Below are 17,623 nucleotides of genomic sequence, written 5' to 3'. Positions count from 1 at the left end.
ACCACATGGATAAAAAACGTAAATGTTCATGGAGAAAATCTATGTGGTTGCTAGTTGAAAACAACTTGATGGCACATAATCATCAAAAGGTAACTGCATCTTGGAAAAATCTAAGCCCTTTCAGCATTCTTATAATATACTTTATAAAATTAAAAAAAAAAAGATGATTGCAGTATAAGGGCTGTGTAAATTAAGGGTTGGTATGAACCTGTTTTTTTCCCCCAATATAACAAGCCACTGTTTTCTGTGGAAATTTTGGCATTTGAATGAGATGATTCCAGATGTTGTGCCTTCAAGTCAGTGTTGACTCCTGGCGACTCTAAATGCGTTATATGATATTAAATGTATGAGTCAATTTGTGATTTAATTTGGATATACAGTAATGAATGGAAAATCATGGCTTCCCTGTATGGGAACAACCGTGGCTTCTCTGTGACTCAGGGAGGTATGCTTTGTTCAAGCTATGAATAATGGAACCTGCCTGGATTCTTGCTTGTTCCCAGTAGTGATAGTTAAACCACAGGTATGGAACTCCGGTTAGTTCAACATTCAAGCCTTTATGAACTCCTTGCTGATGCAAAAAAGCAGGGGTCTGGAAATTCAAATCCTGAGGCTTGCTGCGCTCATTCTTGTAGTAAGAAATTATTACAGCTAAACTTGCGCCCGCAGAATATTTGCCAGGCGATACTTTTGGAGGCCAAACCAACTGGAGTCTGAACCTAGTAAGGTCAGATACAGTTTGATGAATGTTGCTGCATGACTTGACTCTTCCCCTGCACCACAAATGAAAGAGATGCTGCTACTTAAAATGGCACAAAACATTGGGTGTGGCTAGTTTTTGTTTAGTTTTGGAACTCTTTCTCTTTGATTTTTAAAGATGGTATGCTGTGCCAAAGGAACACTTAATTGCTGCTCTTGCTTGTAAGACTTTGTCACTGTAATTCTACATCATACAGAACTCTATAATTCCACAATGCAGATAGCAGAGCCCAGTTGTGATTTCAAATTAGACAACTTTAATTAACTGCTGCAAAAGCATGTCTTGGTTTTGCAGTGTAAGTGCTACTGTACTATTTACAGCACATATTTAAATAGGGCAAACTTGGAAGCTTGGCAAAAGAAATGATACTGAGTATACTTGAAAAAAAAACCTAAAACATTGTTAGTGTTCTTTTAAATGTAACTTATGTTTGTGTTATAAGCCGTTCTTTACTTTGTTTGATACTTAAAAGAAAAACAATTTCTTATTACTTGGGAGTAAATGTACGTAGCAGTCTCTCAGCCCTTTGAGATAGGCGAGGTCAGGAAATAGACAGTGCGAGGATGACGGGAATGCCACTTTATTATTGTAAGGTATAACAACAGAATCTTGAAAGCCTGACAAAGTTTCCCTTTGCCCCTCTTATACCAGGCAGATTCAAGGCAGGGTTATTTTTAGTTTCTTTCTCACGCCTTCTCCTTTTCCAGGACTTAGTTGTCTCTTATCTTGCCTTAACTGTTCCTTTATTTCTTCTTCAGGTTTAACTCCACCTATCTCTACACACCCTGAGCTCAGTGGGTGAAACAAACCCAGTAAATGAAAACCAACTTCTAGATAATGTGCACTGAAACTCGGTGCGACACATTACAGCAACCATGTCCAATGTGGTTCTCTAGATACATTAAACTTCAACTCTCCTAATTACCCAGCCAACAAATGAGCTAGTTATTGTTCATTCAGGGGGTCACTTAGATTTAAGGCTAAACCATAGTTTAGCAGCCTATCAGTGTTAGCCCTCCAAGGTAGTCCAGACAAGAAGCACAACCATGAGTACTAACTCTGCCTTTATTGTAAGTTTACATTAACAGAATCTTGCAAGACTGAAAGTATTTCCTCCCTTTTACTCTCCAGAAAACTAGGGAGGGCCCCTTCTGAAACACTTCCCATGCCTCCTCTCCTTCCGTGGGCTGAGAAATCTTTTACACGCCAGTTGCCCAGTCTGGAGCTCTTCCTCCCATCTCCCAAGGTCATTCCCACGTACCATTACAGTAAATGAAGTGGGCCTCAAGTTCATATAGTCCTCTAGTTCCAGGGACAAATTCAGAAGCACCAGGGGCCTGCTGTATAATTGAGATCTAGCCACCCATTAATTAATCTTAATATGGTCCATTTTAACTACAGTTAGGTAGAAACAAGCCATTCTAAAATTAACAATTTTTTTTTTAACAAATTGACCTCATTTTAGGGTCCAGACAACATATTTTTGGGTTTAATGAAAATTAAGTGCTTCTGATTTCATTTTTTTTCAGAGAGAGGATGAGGAAGCATGCAAGTCAGAGCCCATTCTCTTAAACTATGCTGGGTAGTTATATTCAGTAGGTGCAGATATGCTGCATTGAAGATTGGGCAAATGGTCAGAAAAACAGGGAAGCACTAAATTTCATCACTACCTAGGTGTGAAAATAACTGTGTGTGTGAAATGTTCTGCCTGGAATGTGTAGAGTATATATAGTGCATTAGGAAAGTATTCAGACCCCCTTCACTTTTTTCAATTTCGTTACGTTGCAGCCTGATACTACAATCGTTCAAATTCATTTTTTTTCCTCATTAATCTACACTCAGTACCCCATAATGACAAAGTGAAAACAGAATTTTAGAAATGTCTGTAAATTTATTAAAAAGAAAAAACTGAAATATCACATTGGCGTAAGTATTCAGACCCTTTACTCAATATTTTATTGAAGCGCTTTTGGCAGCAATTACAGCCTTGAGTCTTTTTCGGTATGATGCGACAAGCTTTGCACATCTGGATTGGGGGATTTTCTGCCATTCTTCTTTGCAAATCCTCTCAAGCACAATCAGGTTGGATGGGGACTGTCGGTGGACAGCCATTTCCAGGTCTCTCCAGAGATGTTCAATAGGGTTCAAGTCAGGGCTCTGGCTGGGCCACTCTAGGACATTCACAGAGTTGTCCCTAAGCCAGTCCTGTGTTGTCTTGGCTGTGTGCTTAGGATCGTTGTCATGTTAGAAGGTGAACCTTCGGCCCAGTCTGAGGTCCTGAGTGCTGTGGAACAGGTTTTCATTGAGAATATCTCTGTCCTTTGCTCCATTCACCTTTCCGTCAACCCTGACCAGTCTCCCAGTCCCTGCTGCTGCAAAACACCCCCACAGCATGATGCTGCCACCACAGTGCTTCACTGTTGGGATGGTATTGGGCAGGTGATGAGCAGTGCCTGGTTTCCTCCAGACATAATGTTTAGAATTGAGGCCAAACAGTTCAATCAGACCAGAGAATCTTGTTCCTCACAGTCTGAGAGTTCTTCAGGTGCTTTTTTGCAAACTCCAAGCAGGCTTTCATGTGTTTTGCACTGAGGAGAAGCTTCCGTCTAGCCACTCTGCCATAAAGCCCAGATCGGTGGAGGGCTGCAGTGATGGTTGTCCTTCTGGAACTTTGTCTCATCTCCGCACAGGATCTCTGGAGTTCAGTCAGAGTGACCTTACTGAGGCTCTTCCCCGATTGCTCACTTTGGTCGGGCAACCAGCTCTTGAAAGAGTCCTGGTTGTGCCAGACTACTTCCATTTGAGAATTACGGAGGCCACTGTGCTCTTGGGAACCTTCAGTGCAGCAGAAAATTTTTTTGTAGCTTTCCCCAGATCTGTGCCTTGCAACAATCCTGTCTCTGAGTTCTGCAGGCAGTTCCTTTGACCTCATGGGTTTTGCTCTGATACAGTATGCATTGTCAGCTGTGAGGCCTTCTATAGAGAGGTGTGTGCCTTTCCAAATCATGTCCAATTTAATTTACCACAGGGGGACTCCAATCAAGGTGTAGAAACAGCCCAGCAACGATCAAGAGAAATGGGAGGCACCTGAGCTAAATTTCAAGTGTTGTTGCAAAGGGTCTGAATACTTATGCCAATGTGATATTTCAGTTTTTCCTTTTTAATAAATTTACAGACATTTCTAAAATTCTGTTTTCACTTTGTCATTATGGGGTACTGAGTGTAGATTAATGAGAAAAAAAATTAATTTGAACGATTGTAGTATCAGGCTGCAATATAACAAAATTGAAAAAAGTGAAGGGGGTCTGAATACTTTCCGAACGCCCAGTATATGGGAAAAGAATAAGAGTGTATTTTCCTGCACATTCCCTGTGGGTAGGCACTACAAAAATTGCCTGCAGCTGCATAGGATACCAGTTATTAAAAATAGGAGAATTCTACTTGAAATGCATGCCATTTCAAAATAATTTCTTTCTACTCAGCTATTCAGTCTTGAGACATCATTTCCGATACAGAATCCAAACTACAGATGTCATAAAATAAAAATTGGGCCAGATCTCTCTGGTCTACAACAAATGTTCATTTCTATGATGGGATTGAATCACCGTTATTGATCTTAAATCTAATTTCAATCATGGGGAAAAAGGATTACAGCTGGAAATATCATTTAGAATATAAATGCTTATAGTTTAAAAAACATTGTTGATCTTTCAATGATGTATGTTGTTAAGTATGCATATTTATATATATTAAGTATGTGGTTGTATTCCAAGTGGAGCACTTGAACCTGTGGGTTTTTAAAAAGAAAAAGATATGTGCTATTTAAAAAAAAAGACTTCAAAACACAGTTGACATTTTGAGTCATCTGCCAACTCAATCTATGTATAGCAAAGGTAACAATTCTTGAAAAAAAGGAATTAATTGTAGTATATGTTCTCGGTTCCTTTGCTCCCAGAGTAGATGGTCATTATATGCAGCACTTAGCCTCAGGATAACAAATTGTTTTTCTCTCAAATCTTCTGTTCCATATTAAGTGTTGCAATCTTAACTGACAAAAACAAGAATAAATTGAAGTATGTTGGAAATAAGTCACATGGTTTAATTTGAATAAGGGATGGTTTTAATCTTATTATTTATTTTCTGAAGTGTTTGAAATAACTCCTTTATTTATAATTGCCTTTATTTTTTAATTTAAAAGTACAATCTGAAACAATGTATATTTGATGTTGGCTTCCCTAAGAATCTGTATCTACAGTATGAAGAATAATCATGCAGTTCTGCCTAAAAGTTGTAGTCCCAAAGAATAGGCAATACAATAAGACTGGCAGAAATGGTGATGGTAGATGTGAAGAGCCATTGAGCTAAGCAATCTTACAGTCTTCCCCCTTAGAGATGTGGAGCCATGTTTGAAAGCAATCATTTTAAATGGCAGGGCAACTATCTTCAAATGATTGAAACATATGCTACAAAAGGAAGACTTTAATAAAATATCTGTCTTGTGTTGCAGTTGTAGTCAGAGGAGGGTGGAATGACATACACTGAACATACTGTAGCATTGTTTACCTAACTGGTAACCTGCAGTGCTGAGACAAAAAGATGCGAATCTCAATTTAATGGATATTTTATTGACAATAAGTCCTTCTGAGTTCAGGAGTGCTTTTATAGATAAGGAACTATACAAAGGACTGCAGCTTAACTTCTGTGTGGCTACCTTCTTTAGACTAAAATGCATTTATTATTTTTCAGTATTTAGAGTCTCTCTGTCAGTCTGTCTGTCTGTCTTAAGCAAGAGTGTAAATAACCTGGGAAGCAACAAAATTCTCAAACTTCAGGAGAATTCCTGACTGTTGCAACCCATATATCAATTAGTAAATCCAGTTATGGGAGTGTCAGCAGCTTCTGGAAACCAATAATTTTACAGCCATAGAAGTAGAGAATCTAAAAGTTGTATGCATTTTATTTAAATAACTCAGTGTCCATGGGTGATGGGCATTTTACATACTATTCTCCTTCTGTGCACAGTTGCAATCTTGGATCAAATTAAGATCAGAACATGTTCACCTTGTTAAGCACCTTAGTTGAAAGCTAAAGAAAAGAATTCTTGTTCTTAGCAGGTGAACTCTGTAAATGTAAACATTAGTTCTAAATTCTGAAGGAAGCAACATCGCAATCTGTCACCTTGCACCTTTTCCCTGCAATACTGCTATTTTAGAATATGTATGTATGTATGTTTACAAGAAGTTTTTAGCCCCCAGAAACTCTAAATTGGCTAATTCAGTTGAAAACTTTTGTTTTGAAATGTTTCATGCTTTGTGAACCTTCCTAGGCTGAATTAAGCAAATAGTGATTTCTCTTAAGTACAGTTGCTTGGGGAGAAAAGAGGCTTAGAAAAAGAAACCACATAGATTAAAAGGCTTTTAAGGTTTTACAAAAGAAACTTTTGAATTTCTAGACTCTGGTTTTGAGCAATAGACCAGTTCAGTTAAATTTCTTCCAATTACTTCATCGTGCTGATATGGATAATTAGATACAACACTGGTAGAGTGATGCAGTATATTTGTGTGCATACGTGTGAATTTTGTAGAATTGTAGTTAAATTACCAAGAAATCAACTCTTTAGCTATACAGAAATCCATTCTGAATGCAACATGTTATTCAAATAGAACATTAGTAGGCAAATCTGTTCTAAGTTTTGAAACTGAATTACTTTGTGCCTGATTTATAGTTATAATTTTCATACACTGTATGAGAGCTCCTTAGAACATCTGACTGGCCAGTCCTGGAGGCATAAAAACTGGACTTCTAGTCTGAGCTAGTGTGTGAACTGGTTAACCTCAAATCTGCTGTCGGTGGGATTATGGGAGTAATAATACTATTCATTTGGAGGACACCAGGCTGGGAACGGGTATACTTGATACAGTGTGATAATGCAACATTGCCAAAGGCATGCAGTTTCTCTTTTTTACAAGATCACATTTGTGCTCACTTCTCTAAGAATCTTCTCCTATATTGGAAGGAATATCTCTGTTAAACAATTGTTTGGATTTTTTTCTGAATGCTTTATTTGGTAAGCTCGCTTGGGGGCCTATTAGCAGTCCATTGCAACGGATTGCTAGGTAACTCTGACATGCTTAAATTATTTAACTGTAAAAAAAAAAAGTTATTTCCTCTGTAAGGGTTTTCTTGAACATAAAACTTAATTGGGAGCATTTTATGCCACAGCTTTCTTCTTCCAAAAGGGACTACATTAAAATAGTGATTGATCTGGACCTTACAGCTTTAACACAATGAACATTGCGTACAAGAAGAAAGATGGCTTTGTGACTCTCATATAACATTGCAAGCAGGAAATCTTCCATAACTCCCTCCCCCTCCCATGTTTATGTACAAATGGGCTTATTAGATTTATTCACACCATTTTAAATAGTGGGGATAGATTTTTTTTCTTTCTGTAAACACTTAGCTGCAATCTTATATACCTCAGAACTGGCCCAGAATATGAAAACCAGTGGGAAGCTGCACCCTAAATCTTAAAGAATATTTAAGCAAGTGCAACTGCGTTGGAAAACGGAAAGGCACAAGTAAAATAAGTGGGGACCTGGCTTGGTAGTAGTACTTGTGAAAAAACTGGGTGATCTTATTGACCAAGTTATACATGAGCTAGCAACGTGGTACAGCTGCTAAAAAAGGCAAATGTTATTTTGGGATACATTAACAGGAGCATAGAATCCAGATCAGAGAAAGTAATTGTTCCACTCTGTTCTGCCTGCCTGGTCAGGTCACACTTGGAATACTATGTTTTTTTCTGGGCAACATGGTTCAAAAAGCTCAATGAAAAATTGGTATGTGTTCAGAGGAAGGTTATCAAGATGGCACGGGGTCTGGAAATAATTCCCATAGGAATTGGTTAAAAGATCTGGGTATGTTTAACATACAAAAGAGAAAGCTAAGAGGGATATATGATAGCACTCTTTAAATATCTAAAAGATTATGACATAGAAGATGGAGTGACCTTTTCTTTGTTGCCCTACAGGGCAAGGCCAGCACCAAAGGATTAAGACTACAAGAAAGTAGGTTTAGACTAGAGAAAATTTCTTCAGAAGAAATGATTGATTGTAAGAGTTGTCAGCTATTGGAATAGGCTGTCACATGAAACGGTGAGATCTTTATTGGAGGTCTTCAAACAGAGGCTGGATGGGATCCTGCACTAAGCTTGCTCCCAGCGTTAACCTCCTTTCCAGTTCTGAGATTCTAAGTGGGGAGATCATTCTTGGTTCATCCCATGAGCTGGGAAAGGAACAGCTGCAGAAAGTATTCTTTGCTCCAACTTCAAGTTGCTGTGGGCTAAAGACTTTGGGCCTTTTGGGGAGGCAGTCCACATATGCTGGAAAAGAATAAGCTGCTACAAGCTTACTGACACTTCTTCCTGATACTGTCTGGGGGCTAAAGAACTGGTAGGAATCACATTCAGACCCATTCAGTGTCCATATAGATGAGGGTTACTACGTGTGACAAATTCTTACCTGGGAAAAATTCAGTAAGGCTTCTATTTGAGTAGACTTGTTCTAAACAAATTAATGTTTTTTGTTTGTTTTTTGCTTTACTTTACCCTAGTTGGGCATTAAGAATATCAGATTATTTATTTCAGAGAAGAGATTTAATACATAAGTGCAGATTTGGAGGAGATGTAAATTGATATTCATCATTCTCTGAGTTTTCAGACTTGCAAGTGGCTTCTTTTTCTACTGAAATTCCAGTTCTCAAGAGGGAACTCCAAAACCAGAGGCTACTGGATCAGTTCAGTCTCTTGAAGGAATGATGATTGCATTCCAATTATTTAAGTTCTTAAGGCCTTTCAACTGGTTTTGGCTTGTGAGCTAAATTGCTAAGGGTGAGAAAATGTCATGGGATAATATTATCTGTGCTGATCATTTTTGTAATAAAATTACAAATCCAGTGGCAGCTTTGAAAATAAGTTTGGTTTTGTTGTTTTACTCCTGAGAGTAGCTTCTAGCCCATGAAAAATCTGCATGTTTCGTCCATAAAATGCCATAAGACTGTTAGTGTATGCAACAACATAGCTATCCCGCTGAATATTTTTGGACTTGATACTGGATGATCAGAAATGAAAGACTGAATATTATGAACCAATCTTTCAGGAAAACCAATTGTTAACTTCATGGGGGATGCGGTGGTGCAGCGGCTTAATGACGCTGAAAGTTGCCGGCCAGAAATGGTTGACACTTCAGTGGTTCGAGCCCAGCCTTCGCACAGCAGAGTGAGCTCCTGCTTCCTCCCCCAGTTCCTGTCAACCCAACAGTTCAAAAACTTACACAAGTAGATAAATGGGTACTCTCACTCCGGTGGGAGGCGGCGCCTTGCAAAAAGGAGTCGGGAGCAGTTGCCAGTAGCGCGGAAGCTGTGCTTGCCCGGAAAAGGCGCGAAGCAATGGAAACCCCGCCTCCTGCGCTTGCCAGCTGGGCTCTGCTCTAGGAAGGAGGCACTGGCAAACCACTTCTGAAACACCTTGCCTTGAAAACTGCAAAAGGACTTGTCCAAAAGCAGTCACTGCAGAGTCGGTAACGACTGAGCGCAGATTAAAAATAAAAATAAAAATTGTTGACTATTTTATTTATCACTTAGGCTTATATGCCACTTCATGAAAATCCTACTCTAAGTGGCTTACATACTGTAGAGGATTGGATTAAGACATAAGTAAATATAGCAACAAAACCAAAATAGAAATCAGTATATGGAAAGAAGGGAGCCACAAAATAACTATATAGAGAGAAGATAAAATATAAATGCATTTATAACTGCTGTAAAGAAGATAGGTAGCTGCTTCTTTAAATCTTTTTTCTTTTCTTTTTCTTTTTCTTATTTACTTATCACCTTTCTTTTTTTAAAAAAGTTGTATTTTAACTCTGTAAAAAAATCTCTTCAATAAAAATTAAAACAAAAACAAAATACAAATCAGTATGCCATAATCATCACACACCAATGGTATCACTTCTTCAGGAAGAATTTATTTCATACCGTCCCCAAAGACCTTCCAGAAAAAATAGGGTCATGACACTTTTTCAGAACAATAGCAGGAATTGGTTCACCCTTATCTATGGAAGTGCACTGTTCCAGAGGAGGATGGAGTTTGTCATGGTGGGCTCAGTCATGGAGTCAGAGGAGGGGACTGATGAGCAGTCAGCTCCAGAAGTGCCCACAGACAATGAGCCATCAGCTCCAGAGGCACCAGATGGCCTGACTGCCATCTGAGCAGGCAGAGGTGGGGCTGGCCAGTAATCAGCAGACACAGCTGCTGCCACTCTCCCAAAATGAAGGAGTGGAATTACTGTGCCCTCCCAATGCAAGAGCTTGGTGGGCTGCAGAGAGAGTAGAGCAAAGGCCCTTTGCGAGATTACTAGTGAGGAAGGAATCTCGCCCTACTAAATGAGCTATGTCAGGGCTGCTTCTATTAAAATGGAGAGGCAAGTTCAGCTTCTCTGTTGACGACAGCTGTCTGTAACTCCTGCTCTGGACCTGGTTTCTGTACCTGTGAATCTCAGGACCTCAACTCTAGACCTGGAGTGGCTCACAAAACTTCTACCTAGTTTTGACCTTCAGACTTTGCCTGACTATCATCTCTCTCTCTGCCCGCTGATTTGGACTGTACTTGCTAAGGCAAGTTTGCTAAGCGTTGAGACTTGGTGCTTCACTACCTGTGTGTGTGTTAGCACTCGTATTTATTTTACCAGCCATTTCTAGTAAAGTGTTGCAACCACCTCTTCATGTGTGTGTTGGCCTGGAACAGGACAGAGTTCTACAGAGAAGGTTTGCCCTTACAGCCCTTAGGAATGCTAGTCCCTAGGAGTCAGGACTGTAGCAAACATTATTTTCTGGCTTTCAGTGGATGGTCAGATTCCATGCTGAGAAGGTGGTCCTAGAGATATCAAGGTCCTAGCCATATACAGCTTTAAATGTAATGACCAGCACTTTGAATTGCTCCTGGAAACCTATTGGGAAGTAATGGAATTCCCATAATAGAGGCAAAATGTGAGTAAATCAGGTTGAGAATGTTACTATTGGGTCATCTAGACCAGCTTTTGAATGGTCATCAAGGGTAGCCCCTCACAGAGCAAATTAGAATAATCCAAATGTGGAGTGGTAACAGCATTGGTGACCCTCAACAAAGCCTCCTGATCCAGGAATAATTACAACTGGCACATAAGATGGAGCTGTGCAAAGGCCCTTCTGTCCACAGTTTCCACCTAACCTCATAGCAGGTTCTATGAGAGGGCCTTGGCAGAGCTGTTTGACAAGGCTTCAGGAAGCTGTCTACAAGTATCTTCTGCAAACTACAGACACATCATGTGTCTGGGATGGACCAACCAAAAGCTTCCTTCCTGGTCACCTCCATGGAAACCAGAGAATAGGCTGACTGTGTTGAAGGACTGATGTTAATCTTCCCCATTGGGCAATATCTCATCTGCTCCAAGACAAAAACCAGAACTAAACATGTGGCCTCCTGTGTTTGTTGGGCCCATGATGACAAGCCTATGGTTGTCATGGTAGCCATGAACTCGCAAACTGTCTCAGACCTCCTTCCCTAAGAAAGGCAAATTGAAGTCCTCTAGCATCGTAAGCTTGGCACAATCCGTTGATACCCTGCAGCTTGTGCAGCAGCTTGTGCAGGGATGTAGCTGTGCAGAAGGGAGAGTGATAACACAGCAGCAACAGTCCCAGCTTTTCCCTCAAGCCCAATATCAAAAAACCTCACATGTAGTTATCGGAAGACTAATGCTTCTGGTGACCTGCACAGTTGCCTAAACAGCAATTGCCAACCCCACTGCCCTGCTATGGAACCTGATACCAGTCCTGAAACTTGGACACATTTCCAGGAGGGAAACTGTCCCTGCCTCACCCATCCAAATCTTGATGATACAGGCCTTGTTGAAGAGAAATTTATTACAGGTCAACCTGTCATTCACAACCAGTAGTCAGATTCCTGGGTTCCCAAAGCCCTGGTAACCTGTCCCATTCCTGTCCTCCCAATACATCACCCTATGTCCTTTGTCATTTCTTCCTCCTTTAACTGCCTCAGACACCTAACCTGTCCCATTCCTGTCCTCCCAATAGATCACCCTATGTCCATTTCTTCCTCCTTTAACTCCCTCAGACACCTAAAGGGACTAATGCACTACAAGCAGTAATTTTCAAATAATACAGATCCCAAACCCACCTCTAGCCTAAAACTTCATTTGGAATTCTACTTCTTAATTTTGTAATCATGTATTTAGATGCTATTATTGTGGACGAAGGCAGTGGGAAACAATTTCCATATTGCTGCCCAGAAAACTGCATGAATGTGTTCATGAAATCACCACAAGTTGAGCTTGACCTGAAGAATTAGTTACTTGGCTCACCCATTGAAAACCAGTGTGGTAAAGGATTCATTTTTCAACTTCTCTTTGAGAATTCACTGTTCAGTCAACTGTGTTGAAGAGGGCTTTAATGAGGGGAGGACAATCCAAATGTTTGCATGCTAGGCAATTTTCTGAAAATAGTCCCAGTAATAGGGAAATCTCTCAGAATAGTACCAGTGCATTTGTATCCTTAGCAACTCATCCACTCAACTGCAAATTGTGTACTCATTTATGTACATGCTGTTCACAGACAAAATAGCTGTATAGAATAGGGTATTTACTTTTTAACAAAGCAAAATGTAGGTACTGTATTCAGTTGTATCATAAATAAAAATAAAACCAGTTCAAATATTGAATTAATTTCCCAGAGCCTTTCAGGGAACCTGAGAGCAATTGCATTTGCATTAATGGCTTGTGTTTGGGATAGCCCTGATTCTCCTAACTGGCAATTTAAATACCACTATATAGGAGAACATTGACTTTTCTCCTCTACTTGTCACCTCCTAAATGCTGTATCCTGCTTTATAGTATTCAGTATGCTTCTTGGCAGGAATACAGACTGTACAGATAATCCTGGATCTTGCATGTATTAGATTAATTTGATTTGATTTTAAGAACTTCTTTTGACATCCTTATTTTATTTATTTAGCCAAACTGCAGGGTGATGTGCAATGGATAATTCTGCAGTTGCCTAAGAAAAATTACATGCTATGTATATCTTGGTCAGTTGTCAGTGTAAAATATGATTAGCATATCATATTTTTTCTTTTCTCAGTACTTTAATGAGATATATGCATACCCACACACATGGGCAGATGCAGACACACAAACACTTGTGGTTGAAAAAAAGAGTATGCTTATAGGTGGCATAAATTATCAGCCCTGGAAAGAGACCCAGATTTTATTTGTGTTTCTATGGGCAGGGTATGTTTTGCTCAGTCGTGTGACAGTTTTAACGCCTTAAGAGTTTGCTTGCTTCTACGCTGCTTAGCGCAGAAGACGCAAGCAGGGTGTGAACAGTATTCTATTCTTGTCTGTAGTTGTAAAGAAATGCAGAAGAGAGAGTGAGACAGAAAGGTGGATAACTCTTTAAGTTATTCATCTCTCTCCCTGTTCCTGTCAGGATGAAGAATATGGGGATTTACCAAACCAGGAAGGAAGCGAGAAAAATGGATAGCAGTATGAAACTGGAACTAGAGGAACTAATTTTTAGATCTGAGAAAAAAGATCTAGTTGATGTGTAATCTTACTTGAATAAGATCAGATTGGGTGTTTCCAAAAAATTACAGAGTTTTGTGAGGTGGAATAACAGAAGTCACAGTGTATTTGTGAGCAGTGAGGAATGGGTCTTTGTCCACTGGTCAGATTTGTGATTGTAATGATTTTATTTGTGAAAACAAAATACAGGTAGTCCTCGATTTATGACAGCAATTGGGAGTGGAATTTCCATCACTAAGTGATGTGATCGTAAAGTGCGTCTGCATTGCTTAGTGATGGCAATCTCTGCAGTCCTGGTTGCTGTTGTTAACTGAATCCTATGGTCGGTAGGCAAGGAGCTTCCTGCCAGCTTCCCACAAGCAAAGTCAGTGGGGAAGCTGGCAGGAAGCTGCAAGTCCCAAAGTCAATGGGGAAGCAGGTAAGTGGTTGCTGCCAGGTGGGGGAGGGAGCAAAGGGATGCATGGATGTGTGTGAGAGGTGTGAGAGAGGGTCAGGGGTGGTGTGCAAGGGTGCAAGGGTGTGTGTGAGAGGCACAGGTTGGGGAGGGTGCATGGGGGTGCACGAGAGGCACAGTGCAAGTCAGGGAGGGGGTGTGAGGATGCAAGGGAGTGCATGAGGATGTGAGGGAGGCGCGGTGGGGTTGGGGAGAGTGCGCAGTGATATGCATGTGGCCTACACGGCGCAAGCCCAGAGGGGCTGGGGGAGGGTGTAGGGGTGGAGGAGACTTACCCTAGCAACTTGCAACCTTCCCTGCTGGGTTCCCTATCGACTTTCTGAGGAAGCCGACGAGGAAGGTTGCAAATGCTGAACATGTGATTGTGGGGCGCTGCAACTGGTCGTAAGTGTGAACCAGTTGCCAGGTGCCCAGATCGCAATTACATGACCATGGGGCTGCTGGGATGGCCAGAACTCTGAAGACCGGTTGTAACCACCATTTGTTCAGTGCCGTTGTAACTTCAAACTGTCACTGAATGAATGGTCGTAGGTTGAGGATTAACTGTACAGATGCTTTTCTTTATACTAACAGTGCCGTCCTGAACATAGTTTCTTTCAAGTTACTGTTATTGATTATTTTAGAATTAATGATCAAACATTGTTATTGTTGAAGTTTGTTTTGATATCTAGTTTATGATCATTTGTATAGGAAGAATTTTTGTCCTTTGTGTCAACAGTGAGGAGGGGGAGTGAGAAATAAGATAACAGGATTTGCATGGTGTACATCTGAGGGGAGAAACAAGTAAATGGTTTGCAACACAAGCAGTGATTTTTCTTAAGCTTTATTTGCTGTGAAAGCTACTATATGAAAACATCTTACTCCAAAAGAAATAACAACTACAAAAATAATTGCAAAGAGTGAGCAGTATATAAAAATCCCATCATCTTGTTCATTAGGCAAGCTTCTTGCCAATTTCTTTTAACGTAGGTGTGTTCATGAAGTTACTAGGAGTTGAACTTGACTTCAAGAATTTATCTGACTTACCCACTGGAAACCAGTGTGATAAAGCATTCATGTTTCAAATTCTCTTAAGGATGGGAGGACAATCCGAATGCGTGCTAGCAAATGTTCTGAAAATAGTCTCAACATGAGGGAATCTCTCATTGCTTGTGTATCCTTAGCAACCCTCCCCTCAACTGCAAATTGTGTACTTATATACATGCTATTCACAGGCAAAATAATCTAATTTTACGGAATAGGGTTTTATTCATTTCATAAAAAAGCAAAATGTAGGTATTCAGGTATAATATAAGACAAAAATAAAACAGCGTGTGAAAACTGTACAGATCATCTTTAATACTGGAACTTGCACTACAATGGGTTAATCTGACTTGGTTTTAGCATTTCTTTTAATTTCCTTATTATGTTATTTTTTTAATCAAACTTCAGGGTGATGGGTATTGTATACTTCAGCAGTCGCCTAAGGAAAATTAGGCATGTTCTGTCAATTTTTTTCTTGCTAAGTAAATATTAAAGGTCTTTTTGCAAGTTCCATACATGAAACAAAAACCCAGATTCTTACAATGAAGTTATCACTAGCTTGAGCCAGGAATATGAACTTATGCCAGTGAAAACCTGAGAGAGATGGGGATAAATTTCAACCAAAAAGTACATAGAGGTGGTCCTTGTTTAACAATCAGTCATTCAACGACTGTTCAAACTTGCGATGACGCTGAACAAGTGGTACTTATGACAGGTCCTCACGACCGGTCCTTGAAGTTCTGGCCATCACAGAGCCCCTGCGGTCACATGATCATGATCTGGGTGCTTGGCAATCACCCTGGATTTCCAGTTGTCACAGCATCCCACGGTCACGTGATTGCAATTTGCAACCTTCTCTGCTGGCTTCCCAAAGCAAAGTCAATGGGGAAGCTGACAGGAAGTGGCAATCATGTGCAGTCTTCAATGACACATGCAGTCCTCGCTTAATGATGGTAACCAGGGCCTGCTGGAACTGCTGTTGCTAAGCAGCATGGTCATGTGATGTCATGGTTTATGACCGCATAGCTTAGTGATGGAAATTCCGGTCCCAATTACTCTTGCTGAGCAAGTATGTATTGATATCCATATATATGTGAATTGTGTACGCGAAGCCCTTGCTAGAGTAATGCAACGTATATACTTGTCATAGTCGTCCTAGTTTTTCATGTTGGGATCACTTCTTATTTATTTATTTATTAAATTTATCTCCACCTGTCTCCCCTGATGGGGGACTTTGGGTGGCTCATATAACCCATTAAAACAATATATATACAATCACATAAAACATGAAAACTGTACAAAACGTTACTAAAAGAAAAAGAAAAAATCCAAGAGGCTGATGGTTTCCAGAGCTGCAGACGACAGGCCTCTAAGGGACTAGCCATCTGCATGCTTGATGTCTTCCCTCCCCACCCCGGGCCAAGCGGCAGAGCCGGGTCTTCATTATATTTCATTCATTTTGCAAGTTGTGTTCACTCATCAAATTGTAATGTGATTTGGTTGGTTTTGGGTTAGCATGAGATGCAAGGTTTGTAAAGCATAACTTATGGTTTAAGATCATGATTTGCTTCTCATATTAAAATCATATTAAAGCACACCTTGGCTTACCACGTGTGACTTTAGATAGGCACTTGTGGATTTTCTGCTTGAGGTATGAAATTATCTTGCTCATCCTTGGGTTTTATGGAATTTCATCGATAGGATGGACTTGCTGTTCCACCTTAGGGAATAAAATATCTTGAACTGGCTCTGAACCAAACTCAAATTATTTTCCAGTTTATCTGCAAGTTATTTTTCTACTCTTATGGTGAGTAAGTTTCATCATCTCAGAAACAGGCATATATCATTTGAATGATCCTATCCAGAATTTGAGTATGATGAGCTAATGCTTTAAAATTGCCAGACTTAAAAACTGGAAATCTGAATTTGGATAGAGTTCATGCTAATTGACTTTAATTGTTCCTGTTCACTACTCTCATCTCTCAATCCAACACCTTTCTGTTTCCAACATCTTTCTGAAGTTGATTTTAAAGGATAATCGATCGTAATTCTAATTGGTGTTTGTATGTTGTAAAGATCTGGTCTTGGTTACATATTCTTAAAAACACACACATTTGTATAGGCACATATTAATGCATGCACTGAACCTTGATTTGTTTGCATGGTAGTTTAACACCTTTCCTCAACTTAGCACCCTCCATATCCATTGGATTTCATCTCCTGTAATCCACCTCCCACATATTATCACATTCCTACAAGGCACCAAGTTGGGGAGGCTGCAGTATATAGACTCCCCAACTGGTGTCCTCGAAATGTAAACTACAATTCCCAGAATTCCTAACCAGCATGGACTTGGACCCTAATACATCTAAATATACCAATTTTAGAAAAGCAACTGTAGTATAGTTGTAATAAATCTTCTGGACATAGGTATTCAGAATGCAATAGCCAAGATCAAATTCATTCCAAATTGCTTTATATCAGAAAAGATACTTGTGAGCCTATCACCTTCCAAAGAAAGATGTTGATGCAGTATGCGCTTTTGTCTCTCTGTGTGAAAACTACTGTCCTTTTTTGCCTTCCTTCTGACATCCTGGTTGCTATAGTGCAGTGATCTATTTATGAACACATAGGAGATCATTGCTGTAGAGAAAATGTTTTCTGGTCATAACTTCATGGATAATCCTTCTTGAAAAGGGATATTATTGAAGATCTAAACAGATTATTATTATTTTCCTGAAAGGCTGGAAA

The 17,623-nt window shown here is 39.9% G+C and overlaps 1 protein-coding gene across 2 annotated transcripts in view; it reads left to right on the top strand.

Moving 5' to 3' along the window:
- Positions 1-17,623, top strand: part of ELMO1 (engulfment and cell motility 1) — a 294,812-nt gene that overhangs the window by 37,731 nt on the left and 239,458 nt on the right. The gene's annotated exons all lie outside the window — the stretch shown is intronic.

Source organism: Python bivittatus, unplaced genomic scaffold, assembly GCF_059951505.1.
Source record: "Python bivittatus isolate LINGU-HERP-01145 unplaced genomic scaffold, Pbiv_v1 ctg000610_np1212, whole genome shotgun sequence".
Taxonomy (NCBI): Eukaryota; Metazoa; Chordata; class Lepidosauria; order Squamata; family Pythonidae; genus Python; species Python bivittatus.
This window is presented reverse-complemented; position numbering and strand designations above follow the sequence as displayed.